This window comes from Felis catus, chromosome E1 (assembly GCF_018350175.1).
Source record: "Felis catus isolate Fca126 chromosome E1, F.catus_Fca126_mat1.0, whole genome shotgun sequence".
Lineage (NCBI taxonomy): Eukaryota > Metazoa > Chordata > Mammalia > Carnivora > Felidae > Felis > Felis catus.
Genome location: NC_058381.1, coordinates 30,693,262 through 30,704,723, shown reverse-complemented (window position 1 = coordinate 30,704,723; position 11,462 = coordinate 30,693,262). Strand labels below are relative to the sequence as shown.

The 11,462-nt window shown below is 43.6% G+C and overlaps 1 protein-coding gene and 1 long non-coding RNA gene across 4 annotated transcripts in view; one reads left to right on the top strand and one right to left on the bottom strand.

Annotated features, from left to right (window-relative positions):
• Window positions 1-1,180: 1,180 nt before the first annotated feature.
• On the bottom strand, window positions 1,181-4,451 carry LOC123382013. The gene is made up of 2 exons (XR_006589760.1): window positions 3,795-4,451; window positions 1,181-1,695 (listed from the first exon to the last, which is right to left on the bottom strand). It is a non-coding gene; the product is annotated as an uncharacterized LOC123382013 (long non-coding RNA).
• Window positions 4,452-4,553: 102 nt separating this feature from the next.
• Window positions 4,554-11,462, top strand: part of ANKFN1 (ankyrin repeat and fibronectin type III domain containing 1) — a 603,208-nt gene continuing 596,299 nt past the window's right edge. For 2 of the 3 annotated variants that reach the window (XM_045044941.1, XM_045044939.1), the window contains exon 1: window positions 4,554-4,870. The gene's annotated coding sequence lies outside the window, so the exon portion shown is untranslated. The remainder of the gene's footprint in view (window positions 4,871-11,462) is intronic. The other variant, XM_045044940.1, reaches the window with a different exon arrangement.

Below are 11,462 nucleotides of genomic sequence, written 5' to 3'. Positions count from 1 at the left end.
TGACATTAGAATTTGGCTACATTTGTCTTCAGGTTATCTTTGACGTTGGGCTTTGTCTGGTGGCATGATTGCTGCTGACAGCAAAGGGTAGGCCTACATCTTCTCAGGCTCTTGCTGAGCCAAAAAAAGACAGCATTTCTTTCCAGTAGATCCCACACCATCCTATGACTCTCTCAACCATATGCCGGTCCGTTCCCCAGTCATTTTGGACATACGGATAGGCTTATACAAGTAAGTGAATGCTTCATAAGTTTACCATTAAAAAAATCATTATCAGTAATATAACTGGAATTTAATTTTAGATAAGTGAAATCTAAAAGTCTCTTGTAACAGAGGGCCAAGTTGAAATTTTAAGTATAGAGTCACTGAAACACAGGCACAACGATTATAGTCTTTGAGCAGAGAATCGACATGAAATAGTGTCATGCAAACCATCTTTAAACAGTGTTTAATAATTTGTTAAGAACTCTGAGAACACGAATATGGAGTTTCTAGGTAAAGTAGTACCAAAAAACAGTCACAAAGTTTGGGATAATTAGTTGAGTTTTGACTCTTCGGCATTTATGTGTGCTAATTTGGAGAAGACAGTCCTACACAGCATTGAAACATGAGGTCATGTGAAAAACTGAGAACCCATGAGCCAATAGTAAATGCCAGAGGTGCAGAAAATGTAGGACTGGTGCTCTTGGGGTTGCTCCCGATTCCTCAGGGTATGCCTCTCTATGAGCGCTGGATGCATTGCTTGGTATTTGAAAGTTATATATTGTCATTCCTCTAGCACTTTGGTTCACTTACTCTTTTCCATTCTGTCTCTCCAAATGGACAATAAGATCTCTGGATAGAAACAGTTACTTCACTTTGATTACCAGCCCCTAGGGTTCTAGACAGTAGGCACTCAAGTGAGTGATTTAGAGAGATGGACCAAATGACACACACTCAGAAGGCCAAGCCTATTCGGATATGGAGGTCTAATTCGATTACATTAAACAACAATTCAGGCCAAATTATTTCCCTAGTCATTGTGTGTGTGTGTGTGTGTGTGTGTGTGTGTGGTGAGGGGGCTCTAGATTCCTTCGGTTCCCATTGGTCCTTTATTTGTTAAGGGGTGGCTTTCCTGGTGTGGTTACAGGTTATTTTTTAATGTTACAGAAATGGTACAGTGTGCACACAGTCCAGTTGATTAGTCAGGATATCAGGATTTTAATGAAAAACAAAAAATAGCACTACTGTTGGAGCTAAATTTTTTCCACAGGTGAATTAGTCACATTGCATAACAATCCAAAGCTATCGACCACATTGGAATTGAGGGGTTCCAGCAAAGGGTCACCTCCCATGAAAATGTTCCTATTTCACAATGACAGTCCTGGCCTGGCTCCCTGTTTGAGGTTCTTCACCCAGAGTCCCCATCTATAATGCTTGTCCTTCAAACCTCCTGCTTCCCAGCTGGATTTGGGAGACACAGAGCAGGAACAGCCCGTTCAGTTCTTATGTTTCCAGTATCATCACGCAGTTGGCTCGGAGAATTATCCTTAAAACTTAAAAGCTTTGAGACATGCATTCACTGAACAGCTATTTCTTGAGTCTGGTGTCCACCTGGCAAGGGGACCGACATGGCAGATCCTGGGATGGATGAGACAGGCTTGGTGTCTACCCTCACGGAGCTCGTGGTCTAGTGAAGACGACACCGTGGACAAGCTGTTGAAAGATGATGAGGTTTTTTTTTTTTTAATTTTTTTTTATTTATTATTTTTTTTCAACATTTATTTATTTTTGGGACAGAGAGAGACAGAGCATGAACGGGCAAGGGGCAGAGAGAGAGGGAGACACAGAATCGGAAACAGGCTCCAGGCTCTGAGCCATCAGCCCAGAGCCTGACGCGGGGCTCGAACTCACGGACCGCGAGATCGTGACCTGGCTGAAGTCGGACGCTTAACCGACTGTGCCACCCAGGTGCCCCGAAAGATGATGAGTTTTGAGAAAGGGCAAGTAAAGGGTGCCAGAGGTTGTAAAACTGGGGGCACTAACCGAGTTTGAGGGGTCAGAGAAGAACATGTTGTAGTGGGCTGCCTGTAGGCTGAAGAAGAAAACTGATCTGTGAGGAAGGAACCATTTACATAAAGCTGCTGTGGCAGGAGAGCCAATCACATCTGAGGAAATACCAAGGCCAGTATGGCTGGGGCAATGCGAAGGAAGGAGAGGCATCTCACATGTGGCTGAAGAAGCAGGCAGTTACATCGTGGGTGATCGTGAGAGCCATGGCAAGGATTTTGGACTCTGTACCCAGAACACCAATAAGCTTTGAAGTATTTTAGGCTGACCTAAAATCAGCAGTGACCTGATGAGTTTAATCATTCTTTTTTTAAAATGTTTACTTATTTTTGAGAGAGAGAGAGAGAGAGAGAGAGAGAGAGAGAGTGAGTGCGTGAGCAGGGCAAGGGCAGAGAGAGAAGGAGACACAGAATCGGAAGTGGGCTCTTCACTGACAGCAGAAAGCCCGTTGTGGGGCTCAAACTCATGATTCGGGAGATCACGACCTGAGCCAAAGTTGGATGCTCAACCGACCAAGCCACGCAGGCACCCCAAGTTTAATCATTCTTAACGGCTGCTCATTCCCTCCCCCCTCCATGGTTCCTTCTTCACCACATGGAACAGTCCGTCCAACACTGTCAAGGGGGTACTCTCCAAGGTGCTTTAAGCCTTGTCACTTGGAATCCTCTCTACTGTCAGGTAGAAGGCACAGTGGCTCACACCCAAATCTAGTTTCCGAAGTGGAGCATCAGCCTCTGAAGTCCAACCAGAAAAAGAGAGGCAGAGAACCTCATGGTCCATGCTGGTGTACCCCACACCCTCCAATGGGTGCATCACACAGCCCACATGAGCAGAACTGTCGGGATCCGGAGGTGGGAGAGCAAACAGAAAGGCATAAAAAAGGTAAGCAGGTCTGCTTTCTCCAAAGTTTCTTTTTCTACACTCCGCTTCCTCCTGAGAAGACAGAAACATTGTTTGTGTAGGTTCTCAGAGTTTAGAGCTAACAAGACAGGAGGGCTTCAGAAAAAATTATTTATATTGCTAATCTACTTGTATGTTTTTGTATGTGTCTGTGTGGATACACATTATATGTACTCCACTTCATAAGGCAGAAAAACGGAACAACTAAGTGACATTAACACGATAAGCCAGGTTGGATGCTAGGCAGAGGAGTTCATAAAGGTGGAACAGATTCTTCCACTGGGGACACAGCAGTCTGGAGAGGAGTGAAATAGGTGCACAGTTTATGATAATGACAATGGGATCACCAGCACATGGAAGGAAAACATGTAGCGTTTTAGGACTTCGTGGCAAACTGCGGTTAAGACAACAGGTCCAAAATCGAATTGCTTACACCAAGCCCCACTCCCCCAATGAAGATTTAACTTAATTACAGCTATGGCTCACCCACAAATGGAGTCTTAGACCTGTCAATCAGGAATCACCTGATCAATCCTAGTTAGGTAATCTGCCTGACAAACCCGTGCCATCCCCTAAAGGAAAGTGACCTTGCAATAACCGCGCTGCTCTGTCGTCTAGCATAATTCTCGCGTTCTCACTCCCTTCTTCCTTTTATTTTGTACAGCTCCTCGGAGCTCCTTTCAATCTGTTAGACTGGATGCTGCCCGATTTGAATCGAGTTTTGTTCACATACGCTCTTAAAAGTTCTACCATGCCTCAGTCGATCTTTTACCAGCTCTGGTCAGAAGAGGAAACAAAAGGAGACCCCCAGGAGCCCCCAGGGGCAAGGAGCCACCAGGACCTACCTGCTGAACCCCCTGAGCTTCTGCTTTCCCGCTGCCTCTGGAGGCTGTACGTCCCTGTTGGATGCTAGTTCTGCAGCTCTCAAGGGAGGTGTTTCAGATTTGACTCGAGCATTTCTCTCTCCGGACTGAGTCCGGACACCGGCTGAGTCAGATTGGGCCCAATTTAGAAACTGGACGAGGCACAGGGTGGGCATGGGTATGACTTAGAAACTAAAACAGACTAGGGGCCGGCTGGGTCCAACATAGAACCATGGGTGGCTGGCTGTGAGGAGACTGGGCCACGCTTAGCACGCGGACCAGGTCGAAGCGGCCTACTTCCGTCTTAGAAACCGGAAGGCTCTGGGGCTGAACTGGGTCCCACTTAGAAACGGGACCGGGTGTGCGCTGACTGGGTCCTGCTTGGAAACCGGACCGCGGGGGGTGGGGGGGCGTAGAGGGGCCCGCTTCGAAACCGGACCGGGTGCCCATGGACTGGGTCCCGCTTATAAACTGGGTCCTGCTTAGAAACGGGACCGGGTGGGGGCGGACCGGGCGGAGGAGGACTCGGTCCCGCTTAGAAAGCAGACCGGGTGGGGGCAAATCGGGTCCCACTTAGAAACCGGGCCGGGTCCTGCTAAGAAACCTGACCGGGTGGGGGCAGACGGGGCAGAGGCGGACTTGGTCCCGCTTAGAAACTGAACCGGGTGAGGGCGGATCGGGTCCCACTTAGAAACCGGGCCGGGTCGGGGAGGACCGGGGGAGGCGGACTTGGTCCGGCTTAGAAACCGAACCGGGTGGGGGCGGAGCGGGGCCAGTGTGTGGCCTCAGGTGAATGAAATGTTGTTTTAAGCCTGAGCAAGCAGGTTAGCCTTACCAAAGGTAATCTTGAATTCCTGTGGCCGCAGTGGAGAACTTCGACATAAAGCTCATCCATTCAGGAGGTGCCCTAGAGCCAAGCACTCACCATAGGGGTAGGGGGAAAACTGTTTTTCCTCCTCTAAAGTTTTAGGTGGCCAGAGTGTGACCCTCTGGGACACGCCACACACTCCAGGGCCTGCGGATGGGATCCTGAGGAAACTGGCAGAAGCCTGTGAAAGGTAAGAATTCTTAACCAAAATTAGCTTTGCCGTTTGCATCTCTGTCTGTGGGGCCTGGCTGGGAGAAAAAGGTAAAGTTTCATGTTGTCCCTACCCTTCTAAATTCAGATTGGCAGGCAAAAAAACATTTGTTAAGAGTGAGGTCTTTGCATTGTGACTGGTGAACACGCTTTTGTATACTCATTGATTGTCAAACCCTTCCCTCCAGGGACAGCTACTGTCTCCTTGTTTGTCTCATTTTGGGTCCTGAGAATATGGCTTGGCAACAGGTTGGGGACCCTGATAATATAGCTGTACAGAAATGTGGGATGCTCTCCATTTGTGGCTGGGATCCTACCCACTGTTGCCAATTCTTAGGGGAATGGTCTTTCTTTAGGTTATCTCTGGGGGTGGCTGTGGGTCTTGGAGCATAGTATCTGTGCCTGTGGTCCCTATGGGGTTGTTCCTTCATGATGGGAAAATTTATTGCTTGTCCAAGGCTGAAATTTGACAAGGTAGGCAAAAGGATTTTTTTTTCTCACTTTTCTTCTTTTTTTTTTTTTTTTAACGTTTATTTATTTTGGGGACAGAGAGAGACAGAGCATGAATGGGGGAGGGGCAGAGAGAGAGGGAGACACAGAATCGGAAGCAGCCTCCAGGCTCTGAGCCATCAGCCCAGAGCCCGACGCGGGGCTCGAACTCACGGTCTGTGAGATCGTGACCTGAGCTGAAGTCGGACGCTTAACCGACTGAGCCACCCAGGCGCCCCACTTTTCTTCTTTTTAAAGTAGTTCTGTGGTCAGTCGTTGGCCAAGGTGGAAGCTGATATTTAGAGCCTGAAAAGAAATTTGTTTTAGGCCTTACCCCTAAGCTAAATGATACTATGGACCCAGAAAGAAGAAAAACATCTCGCACCCTTGTCTAAGGATTTACTAAAGCATTCCAAAGACACACGGCTCTGAATCCAAACATAGGAATCTCCTGATTTCCATCTTAGTTGAAGGTCTCCCTGATGTAAAGAAGCAAATTGAGGATAATGTAGTTGGATGGGTGGGACAGTCTCCACATCATTCTGGTTGCAGCTCAGTTCTTTGAGAAATTAAAGGCAATTATGCTTATCTTACAAATCGAATATAAGCCCAGAAATGTGGTTCTGGAAACAGTTCAGAGTCCACTTATCCATTTTTCCAGTCCCCAAATCTCTTCTAATCATTAGAAAGGCTTGCAGATTTTGTAAAAGTTCTGGACTTGGGGAACATGAGTCATTTTTGACGGAACTTGCATTTTTTTCTGTGCCTGTTGAGATATATGTATTTTACGTAGTCTTTTCCAGGAACCAAGGGACTTCTTATCAGGGGGAGGGGAAAAAAAAAGGCTATTTTGAAAACTAGTTCTGTGAAAAGTCTTAAAAAGTCTCTTCCACAAACATTAATAAAAAGCTATCTGAGCAGGGGGAACTTATTCCATCTTCCAAAAACACAATTTCGATCCAACTGCCCTTTGATAAACTAGTGTCCTTTTATAAACTTTTACATTATCATACCTGTCTCATGGCTACAATTTTAAAATGAAAGCTGTAAGATCTGTTTGAGCTGTTTGTATATTTATGTACAGTTGTGTATTTATGTTATAGTACATGGGGAGGGGGTTTGTACTTCTGACTGGTATTGCCTAAATTAGTTTTTTTTTTAAAGTTTTAATTTAAATTCCAGTTAGTTAACATACAGTGTAATATTAGTTTCAGGTGTACAATATAGTGATTCAACACTTCCATACATCACGTAGTGCTGGACACAAGTGCATGCCTTAATCCCCATCACCTGTTTAACCCAGCCTTCTACCCACCTCCCCTCTGGTAACCATCAGTTTGTTCTCTATAGTTGAGTCTGCTTCTTGTTTGCCTCTCTCTCATTTTCTGCCTTCTGCTCATTTGTTTTGTTTCTTAAATTCCACGTAAGAGTGAAATCATAATGTATGTCTTTCTCTGACTAACCTCACTTAGCATAATACTCTGTGGCCTCATCCATGGCATTGCAAATGGCAAGACTTCATTCTTTTTTAATGGGTGAGTAATATTCCATTGTGTGTATGTGTGTGAGTGAGTGTGTGTGTGTGTGTGTGTGTGTGTGTGTGTATCACATCTTCTTTGTTTATTTATCAGTCAGTGGACACTTGGGCTGTTTCCACTATTTGGCTATTGTAGATAATGCTGCTGTAAACATCGGGGTGCATGTATCCCTTTGGGTAAATACCTAGTAGAATTGCTGGATTGCAGGGTAGTTCTGTTTTTAACCTGCCAAAATTAATTTGAAAAGAGTTCTATTTAATTGGCTTAAAGACAAATACGTATTATATAAATATCCTCTGAGAAATATAGAAACTAGCCCAAATATTTTGCAAGTTCACATGATCTAGGATAGTCCTCAGTAAATAAAAGCTAGTTTAAATTTATTGGTTTAATTAAAACCGGAATTTTAGAGTTATCAGTATTAAATGTAGTACTTTTATTTGACCTCAGTTTACTAAAAGTCATATAAGCTCATGTTAAATTCATATCAACTTCTGTTACAGAATTTTTCAGCAAGAAAGATAACTTAAATGATTAGCTGTTTAATATCTCATGACATTTTCACAAATAATCTAAATGTAATGGTTAAGAATAAGTAAATTAAGTAGATTTAAGTAAGACAGAAGTTTATAAATGAGCTTTCCTACAATGATTATGTTTTATATGTTTACTTAAAATTAGTTTCCCAAACCTTTTTGGGACATTTCAGCCTACATAATCATGTGACGTACTTTTTTATGATAAGTCTTGAATTTGGACAGAAATTTGGCAAAATTTGGGGAGGATTTTCTTCACAGACTAAAAGAATAGCCTGAGGCATAGCAGAGGCTGGAGAGTGAGAGACAGATAGCTATGGGCAATTGGGGCTAATAGCTAATAACAGCCAACATTTATTGACCACTTATGAAATGTCAAGCAGAGGCTTAGCACTTTGAGTACATTAAATTATTTCATCCTTGTTCACCTACAAAGACTCCGAGAGAGCATGGTACCTCATCTTGTTTCCAACTATATTCTCAATACATAGAACACAAAAAAATATCTGACTGTCTGCTGAAGGAATGAGTGAATCCATGGGGTAGCAACAACCCTAAAGCCCTATGATCTCAGTTTGACCGATATGCCAGAGAGATGGACTCCCCCCAGATTTACAGCTAATCCTGTGCTCCACTTACTTCTTACCAAAGAGTGGACTTTGAGAACAAATGAATTTTTGGAAATTTTTTAAAGCTAGAATTGCTTTATTTTTCAGTTATTTTGTATGTGTGTTTTTAATTTTTTTGTTTAATTACTTAAAAATTTTTTTTTTAATTCTTCTTTGCGACCCATTTTGATCCAACACCCTTGAAGGACTTCTGCCAACTATCTGGGAAGTCCACACACTGGAAAGGTATTATTGGTTTAACTGGGGGAGGGGAGAGAGGCAGGCGGCAAAGCAGAAGAAGAGAAGGGACTTTTCATTCGCAGGCCAGAATCCTGAACATTCAGAAAACCTGTATTCCCCCAGGGACAGGTATGGAGGTTGGGTGGGGGCAGCACACCAAATCCATTTTCTTCTATCTATTTTACCCAGTTTCTCTCTAGCGGTTCAGAAACTGAGAAGAAGCCAGTGGATACCAAGCAGGACAACAACAGCACTTAGAGCTCAGTGAAGGACATACAGCAACTTTTGTTTTATGTCAAACAGCTTACGAGGGGCTGGATCTGTTTTTAAGTGGTCATGAGTGTGGTGTTTCATTTTCCAAGGGAAAGTGAATAATGGTTCTCATCAGGAGCCTGTATTTCAGGCCTGGTACTGAATAATTACTGGACTGCTGAAAGCTTCCATGTAGAAGTTCACCCTCCATTCTACTGCTTGGCTCATGTTCCCATTTGAGCTACTTTAAGCTCTTGTAAACAGTGTTTGTTTTCCATTACAAGCTAGGAAATGTGACTGTGTGGCGACGGTGCTGGGTCCCTGGAGAGGGCCTGCCAGGGAGGCCTCTTCCTCACATCTCATTTCAGTGTGTAACTTGCTGTCAAGGTTGGGTAATCACTGAAGCTCATGTCTTCCCATCCTATTCTGTTCCACTAACTTATAAAACGGCCAGAGACCCGCTTGAGGACTGGCGGATCAACCAGATGTTTCCTGAGCACAGACAGTGTGCATTTCCCCTTGCACATCATCTTGTGAGAGGGGAGGGCTGGCAGGCGCTCACCCCGGCTGACATCATTGGGCGAGGTAGCCTGGGGAAGAATTTCAAAGCAGAGCAGCTTGGCCAGGGAAGAGCTCAGCTGGCAGACCTGTGCTGGGATTAAGTGACCCAGATAACTAGGGAGAAGGAATCAGCAATTTACGTGTGTTTATTCTCTGAGAGGAAGTAGACCCTCCATTCCCTGAATATCCATGGGCTACGGGGTGAACTTCCCCAGTGGCTCCGCAGACACAACCAGGAGCATGCTCACTGTATGGCTCCTCATCCAGCTCCTTGTTTTCCCTGACTTTTGCTTGAGGTTGATGTGGGTGGGACAAGCTCTGTTGATTGCAGTGAATAATAATAAATAATAACCACAAATTAACGAGCCCTTCTTTCCCAAATGCAACATAGTGGAGCTCAGTTGCTAAAAAAAAAATCTATGATTCTGAATCATCTTATAGATCACTAGCTTGTCACATTCAGGGTGGTAGGAATGAATAAAATAAAATAATTTTTTAATATAGAGAACAATTGGCATGGAATTGCCAGCTCCCCCCTTTATTAAGAATAAACTCAAAGAAATAAATGAATAGAATGTACCATTTACTATCACTATAATTACATAAAAGAAACTTTGGTTTTACTTCTTTTGTTCAATCCCTCCAAGGAATTTTCTTCATAGCTCATAATCAAAACCAAACTAAGAAGACTTGAACAGTTCCATGTGACCTAGGATCTGGCCCCTGCCTACTTTTCAAACTCCACCTCCTTTTCTTATGTGTCTGTACCTCAGACTTCTCTCTGTACCTCAAACTTGCCTTGGTCTTTGCATTGCTGTTCCCAACATCTAGAATGCTATTCCCCCAGATCTGTATATAGTGCTCTGCCAATGGGGAAGCTTTCTGATATGGCTGCCAATGATCCCTACCTCCTGATATTCACACCCTTGTGTAATCCTCACTTCCCGCCCCCCCCCCCCCACCCCCACCACACATACTGTATGTGACCTGGACCTAAAGACTTGCTTCTAAAGAATAGAATAGAATAGAATAGAATAGAATAGAATAGAATAGAATAGAAGACTTTCTTTAAAGAGTAGCAACAGTGATGGGATGTCACATAGGAATTAGGTTATAAGACTGTGACCCATAGAGATTAGGTTATAAAAGACTGACTTCATTCTTGCTTATTCTCTCTGGCTCTTGCCTACTTGTTCTGATGAAGCAAGTTGCCATTTGTGAGCTGCCCTATAGAGATGCTGGTATGACAAAGAACCGAAAACAGGCTCTCGGCCAACAGCCACTCAGAACTGAGACACTTAGTCCAACAGCCTGGGAGGAACAGAATCCTGCCAACAACCTTCTGAGTGAGACTGGAGGCAGATCCTTCCCTGTTGGGCTTTCCTGTGACTGCATTTCCAGAGGACGTCTTGGTTGCAGCCTTGTAGGAGATGCTGAGCCAGAGACACTGGAACCAGCTAAACCATGCCCCGCTGCAGGCACTTTGAAACACTGAGATAGTAAAGGTTTTGTTTTAAGCCAGTAGGTTCTGGGTTAATTTGTAACTAACACACTGCCTCACTTTATGTAGGTCTCTGCTCAGATGTCTCCTTCCTTAAAGTAGTCTCTCGCCTGCAAAACAAAACAAACCAAACAAAATTAATCACACGTTATTCTCTATCCCCTTACCCTTACTGTATTTTTATTCATGGAAGTTATGACTACTTACATTATGTATTTATTTATTAGCTGGCTTTTATACTAGAATGAAAGTTTAGTCAACACCCACTGTATCTAAACATGAGCACTTATTCATGTCTGAAGAAGGTGGACGTATATTTGCCCTGATAGTGCTTAAGTTTATTTGACAAATGCTTATTGTAGGCTACTATATGCCAGGCCCAGTGATTATAGGTTATTTATTCCTGTTCTGGGATCTGGGCCAGTTAATTTTAGTCTGTTGGCTAACCTTTTTTTTTTTTTTTTTAAAGCTAAGTTACTGTTTTGATAATGCATCTTTCTATGCCTCTAAGCATTTGATAAAAATGCCATATAGGTTGGAGTCAAGGCTAGAGCTGTATGTGCTGTATTGAAGTTCATTGTTGGATGAACACAATTTTTTGAAAAGTTCTTATTTCACACTGCGCTGAAGTCTGACTTTATGCTACTTTCATCTACTGGCCTTAGCTTTGCTCTCAGAAATAATAAAGAACATATCTAGTCTTTCCCAAGCCCTGTTATAATTGCTTCATTAACTCTGTGTCTTTGGGTATACGTTTTATTTATTTCTTCTCTAAACTTTTCTTGGATATTTGGTTTTTATTCATTTTATGAGGTTGATATTGCAAATTCAGCTTTCTGCTTGCTTG